Raw genomic sequence first — 6,754 nt, 5'->3', positions numbered from 1 at the left:
ACTGCCCCTGCGCGGCTCCGCCCCCAGGAGAGCCACGCCCCTCAGAGGCAACCCCGCCCTCCGCAGACTGACCAGGGGCCCGCAGGCGCTGCGGGTTGGAATTGTCACTGCGCGGCTCCGCCCCTCGCCGCCGATAACCCCCACGCCCCTCAAGCGACCATCCCGCCCCGGAGCGGTAAGCTCGACGTCGTCTCAGCTGCAGCCACGCCCTCTGCAGGCCAGCCAGGGGCCTGCCAGCTGCGGCATTGGCGGAATTGTCCTTGTTCCGCACCGCCCCTCCTAGGAGGAAGCCACGCCCCCTCAATGGAAACCACGCCCTGTAAGGGATAGGCGGGGCCTGCCAGTCCCGGAAAGGGTGGAGCTGCCTCTGCGTGGCTCCTCCCCTTCGGCGGAAGCCACGCCCCTTGACGGCGGCAGTTTCGCCCTCTGCAGCACAGCTGGGGCTGCAGAGCCTGCACTCCCACGCCCACCATAAAAACCGCCTCTAGCCCCGCCCCTTTCTCCCCCTCCTTTTCTGCCTTTCATTCATTATCAGCGCTACTTGGAAGCGCCGAGGCAGGGCTGTGAACCCGGATGGGACCTCCTAGCAGGTTTCCTTGGAGAAGGCACCTACCTCCTTATACAGTCCTCCCCGAGCCTCTCTGGTCCAACCCACTGGAGTTAATCACCTAGGACGGACCGATGGTGGCCTTTCAGACCCTGAGGATGCCGGGGTTGGAGTGTGGGGGGGAGTCAGCTGGGTCGAAGGCAGGATATAATAGATAGAAATTACTATATAGCTTAACCGGTAGAGTGCTTTCCTCATATGCTCCAAGCCATCTTCTGGACCATATAAATCCAGCATAGGATGCACGCCTGTAATCAATCCCAGGACTTCGGACGTGAAGATAGAAGGATCAGAAATCCAAGACCAAAAACAAAATAGGGAAGCTATGGACTTGAGGACAAAAAGAGCCCCTTCTCCCAGATTCTGTGTGAAACCTTTTATCAGCTGAGACTCAAGAATTTCAACACAATTAAGACCATTTGCTTAAGGGCTTTCTTTCCCGGTTGTAAACGTAAACAATTCTATAGGAATCTCTCCGGAATTCTCCCTTTACAATAAAAGGACATGTTCTAAACTCCCAGTGCAGCCTTTGTAGCACCAATTTTACTTTATCAGATTAAAATCCCCATCGAAGGCACCTCCAGAACCAACTCATGATTTCACTTATTAAAAAGAAAAGTCTGGCAGGGTTTGGTGGCACAGGCCTTTTTGATTCCTTGAGAGGAACAGGCAGGTAGAATTCCATGAATTGGAGGCCAGCCTAGTCTACATAGGGAGTTCCAGGATAGCCCAGGGCTACATAGAGACATCCCATCTTAAAACCAAAAGAAACAAAACAACAAACAGTCTGGCTGATGGCACATTCCTATAATCCCAACATTTGGGAGTTAGAGAATCAAGGGTTCGAGGACAACCTCAGCTATGTAACAAGTGTGAGGCCATCCTGGGCTATAGGAAACTGCTTCCCAAGAAACTAAAAAGAGAGAAGCCAAAGACATTTTCTTAGCAACTCTTTGATATGTAGTGAGAGATACCCAAGTGCTACATAGTCCTACTGCTAAGATAATTGCCACCACCCCTTGAGGAACCCCTTGTTTTGGTTAGGGTCATCATTGCTGTGATGAAACACCATGACCAAAAGCGAATTAGGAAGAAAGGGTTTATTTGGCTTACGCTTCCATGTCACTATTTATTATTGGAGGAAGTCAGGGCAGGAACCCCAGCAGGGCAGGAACCTGGAGGCAGGAGCTGATGCAGAGGCCGTGGAGGGATGCTGCTTACTGGCTTGCTCCCCATGGCTTGCTCAACCTGCCTTATATAGGACCCAGGACCACCAGGCCAGGGGTGGCACCACCCACCTACAGCTCAATCTTATGGAGGCATTTTCTCAATTGGGATTCCTTCCTCTCAGATGATTCTAGTCTGTGTCAAGTTGACATAAATCTAGCCAGCACATGCTTAAAGTGGGTTAAAACTCTCTTTTAATTAACTGTGACTCTTTGAAGCCAATGACCATGCTCTTAAGTGTGCTTTATTCTTTTCCTGTACACCTTCCTAGTTTAAGGGTTTTTTTTTTTTTGTATTTGAAATTTTAAATCTTAAATTAATTGTTACATTTGTGTGTGTGTGTGTGTGTGTGTGTGTGTGTGTGTGTGTGTGTGTATCACACTGGTGGAGATCAGAGGACAGCTTTCAGGAGTTGGGTCCTGGGGATCGCACTCAGGTTGTCAGGTTTGGCATCAAGTGGGCACTTTTGCCCATTTCTCGCCAGACCCTGATGTCAAATATCTCCTCTCCGTTCTTTTTTTCCTTCTGGTAGGTGTGTGTGGGTCCCCTAGCATGCACGTTTGGGTGTGCACATGCCGTAGTGTGCATGTGGAGGTCAGAGGACAGCTCCTACTATGGAGAGTCCTGGGGCTCCAACTCAGGCTGTCCGTCTTGGTGGCATGCTCTTTTACCCACATAGTCGCCTCATTGGCCCTCTATTTTGATCTTGTTAAATTCCAATGGCGCTCCGTACTGGCTTGCACTGAAAGTCCACGTGCACTGAAGCCACGGATCTCGGCTTTGTCTGACTGCAGGTCTCTGAAAAGGATGTCTCAAGCCTGCTGCTGGTGACAGGGTAGAGCTGTGTTTCTGCCCTCCTCTGCTTGACACGTCCTCTCCTGAGGCCTACAGTGAGCACAGGTTTGGGAGGGCGAAAGGCCCGACACCCATCTCAAGGTCCAACCCTGGCAAACTATGCAGGGTGTTCATATGCAGGAGCTGGGACAGGGGCAACCTCTCCCAAGCTGTCCCAGTGTGCTCAGAGCCAGCCCCGAGCTAGCCAAGGCCCGAGGGGTGGGGGTAGGGGACAGCTGAAGGGTTTTGGCCGAATCAAGTGACCAAAGATATCAGGCTGTTTGATCCAGCACTGGAAAGTTGGAACACTCTGCATAGATGTGGAAAATTTTAGAATGCCAGACAGAGGCAGGGGGCGGCCCTGTGTTCTAGTGAAGTGTCCTGAGGAGGCACGAGGGTCTAAGAGGCTGTACAGCCACCTTTGACAGGAGCTGATGCAGAGATGGCTCAGTCAGTAAGATGAATGTTGTGTAAGTGACAGGACCAGAATCGGATCCCCAAAACTCACATTAAAAAAAAAAAAAAAAAGCTAGGCATACCTGGGGCTTGCTGGCCAGCCAGTTTAGCTAAATTGGCGAACTCCAGGTTCCATGAAGGCCCTGACTCAAAAATAAACAAATAAATAAATAAAATTTTAAAAGTGGGAAGTAATTGAGGAAGACATCTGACATCAACCTCTGACCTCTGTGCAGGTGCATGTGCACACAAACAGACACACACAGATGCACACACACAGAGATGCACACAAACAGACACACCGAGATGCACACAAACAGACACACACAGATGCACACACACAGATGCACATGCACACACAGATTCACACACGCACACACACACACACACACACACACACACACACACACACAGGCTTTTGGTTTGTGTGTTACTTTCCTGTAGGATATGGTATTAGATCCTAGAGTCAGCAGAGATAGCTTAGTGGCTAAGGCCACTTGCTGCTCTTACAGAGAACTGGAATTTGGTTCCCAGCACCCAATTTGTATTGGTGAAATTATTAAGGCCACTCCACGTAGTTAAAAGGGAGGTTTATTTTGTGGGGTAACTTACAAATGAAGGGGTAGGTTGCAGGGTCTGGCAAAGGTATAGCGCAGTCCGGCGGTGTTCTCTGGAGAACTCTGCTCGGTCTACCTCCAGTGTCCCAGGTTTCGGCACCAAGAGAGAGACCTCCTCTTGATCCTCGGTCTTCCGCTCCCTCCTCTGCCCCGCCTTGTGGGCGTGATCATTACCGAAGCCTCAATGGGGGTTGGAACTTCCAGGCCAATGTTGGGATGGCTATCCACTACAAATTTGGGTGTCAACAGCCTTTATAACTCTAGCCTCAGGGGATCTGACATCCTCTTCTGGTCTCCATGGGCACCTGCGTGCACATACCCATACATACAGACACACAGAAATACACCTATGAGCAACAACAAATCATGTCCTAGCAGTAAACAAAAGGTGCACTTTTTGTGTAATTAAAAAAAAAACTATTGTTTTATAATGAAATATTTATTTATTATTGTGTCTATGTATGCCTGGTGCATTTCAGTGGGTAGCTGTGCTACAGCCTTCATGTGTAGGTAGGACGACAACCTTAATGTCAGTTCTGACCTTCCACCTTTACATGGATCCTAGGGATTGAACTCAGGTCCCTGGGCTCGAAACCCAGGACTCACCGAAGCCTCTCACTGGCCCTGTTTGATTTTATTGAGACAGGGTCTCAGGTAGCTCAGGCTGGACTCAGACCTGTTCCATAACGGAGGATGCTCTCGAGCTTCTGATCCCCCTGCCTCTTCCTCCACAATGTCAGGATTACAGGTGTGGGTCACCTGTGTCCAGCCACTGTCCACCTTTCCTTGTGTCCTTGTCTGGTTTGGGTATTAGGGCCACGCCAGCTTTGGGTTTGGAGATTTTTCACCTTCTTTCTTTTTACTTTGCTGGAAGAGCCTTAGGAGTGTATGTGTTAAGTCTTCACATGTTTGGCAGAGTTTACCACTGAAGCCATCTGCTCCTGGGCTGTTCTTTGTTGGAATCTTTGAGTTTAACTCAACAATTACTCACCATTGATCTGTTCAGATCATCTATAGTTCTTAGTAGGCTGTGTGTTTGTAGAAGTGCACTTATTTTATCTAGATTTTCCCCATTTGTTGGCCTACACTTTTCCTTCTTCCTTACAACAGTGCTCTTCTCCGATGCTCTTCTTCTTCCTGTGCCGGCCATGTTAGAGATGAAACTCGGGGCCTTGGGGATGCTAGGAGTATTAGTTTTCCATCCCCATGACGGAATGCCTGTCAGGAGCAATATAAGCAGGGAAGGATTTCTTTTGGCTCACGGTTCATCATGATGGCAGAGGCATGGAGGCTGTAGTGACTTCATTTATGGTGGCTGGAATGTAAGGAAGCTGGTCACGTGATGACAATGGACAGAAAGTAAATATGAAGCAGGAAGCAGGCCCCTAAGGCCATCATATGACTACCAGCTAGACCCTAGTTCTCAGAGATCCCATAACCACCCCAAACTATGCTACCAGCTGGGATCAGGTGTCCAAACACATGAGCCTTCTTGCCTTCCACAGATCATTACTCTGCTGGTCGTGGTGGTTGCAGAGACCTCCCTCAAAAGCCCACCCTGACAAGGGTGGTGAGGCACAAAGCTGCATCCCTGAGACTCCCTGCACAACTTTGGTGGACCAGGAAACAGGAAGTGGCCAGGAAGTGGGGCCAGGCTATAAAATCTGCCCCGCCCCCAAGAGTGACCAAATTCCTCCAGCAACATCCCCCCCCCTTTAAAAAGGTCTACAGCCTTCTGGATGCCCCCCCCCCAGCTGTAGGCCAATTGTTCAAACGTGTGAGCCTAAGGGAGGCATTTTACATCGGAAGCACAACACTCGGGAGTACTATTTTCCTTCTTTAAACATTTCATTACATTTCTTTAGTTGTGTGGTGCATGTGTGCACACATGACATGGCACGTGTACTATGGTCAGAGGACAACTTGTGGGGCTCCATTCTCCTTCCACATTGTGGGTCCAGGGACAGAACTCACCAAGTTACCAGGCTTGGTGGCAAGTGCCTTTACCCTAGGGGCCATCATGTCAGAGCACACTGGCTAGGAAGACTGGCCATATTGGAGATCTTTGTGCTTGATTGAGAGACCCTGCTTCAGTGAATAAAACTGAAGAGTGACCAAAGACAATTCTGGGCTCCCTCCCTCCCTCCTTCCCTCCTTCCCTCCCTCCCTCCCTCCCTCCCTCCCTCCCTCCTTCCCTCCCTCCCTCTCTCTCCCCTCCCTCCCTCCCTCCTTCCCTCCTTCCCTCCCTCCCTCCCTCTCTCCCTCCCTCCCTCCCTCCCTCCTTCCCTCCCTCCTTCCATCCCTCCCTCTCTCCCTTCTTCTCTCCCTCCCTCCCTTCCTCCCTCCCTTCCTCCCTTCCTCCCTCCCTTCCTCCCTTCCTCTCTCCCTCCTTCCCTCCCTGCAACCACACACAGAGTTAAATTACCCCTTAAAAATGAAATAGTTCAGATACGGGTATTTTCACTTCTTTTCTGTTGTGGTGATAAAATGGGACAAATAGAAACTTTATATTAGCCCACCAGTTATAGCCTGTCACCGTGGGGAAGTCAAGGCAGCAGGGACTGGAAGCAGCCGGTCATACCACATCCACAGTTAAGAGCAGAGAGAAATGAAGGCACCACTTGTTAGTGCTCAGCTCTCTCTCTGTATTTTTACAGTGTGGGATCCCCAGCCTAGGGGATGTTGCTGCCCACAGTGGGCTGGGTCTTTCCACACATGCCTGCAGGCCAACCTGTTCTAGGTCCATTCTCATTAGGAACTCCTTTTCCTGGTGACTCTACACTGTGTCACTATCACACAGAACACTTCTTAGTTATCACTGTTCCCGTACTGGCCGTTATCAACACCTCCATTTGCACACTGAATTAAGGATTTTCCCTTCTTGTGTGCTAAAGGTCAGGCCTGATGGGTATCTTCTATCACTTCTAACTTGCTCTCTCTTAATCCCCACTGATTCCTCCCATGGGTTCCAAGTTTTTAAGATCCTGATAAGAGCTCCTCAGCACAGACCGAA

This window comes from Onychomys torridus, chromosome 22, assembly GCF_903995425.1.
Source record: "Onychomys torridus chromosome 22, mOncTor1.1, whole genome shotgun sequence".
Taxonomy (NCBI): Eukaryota; Metazoa; Chordata; class Mammalia; order Rodentia; family Cricetidae; genus Onychomys; species Onychomys torridus.
The sequence above is the reverse complement of the archived record's forward strand: the minus strand, read 5'-3'. Positions refer to the sequence as shown.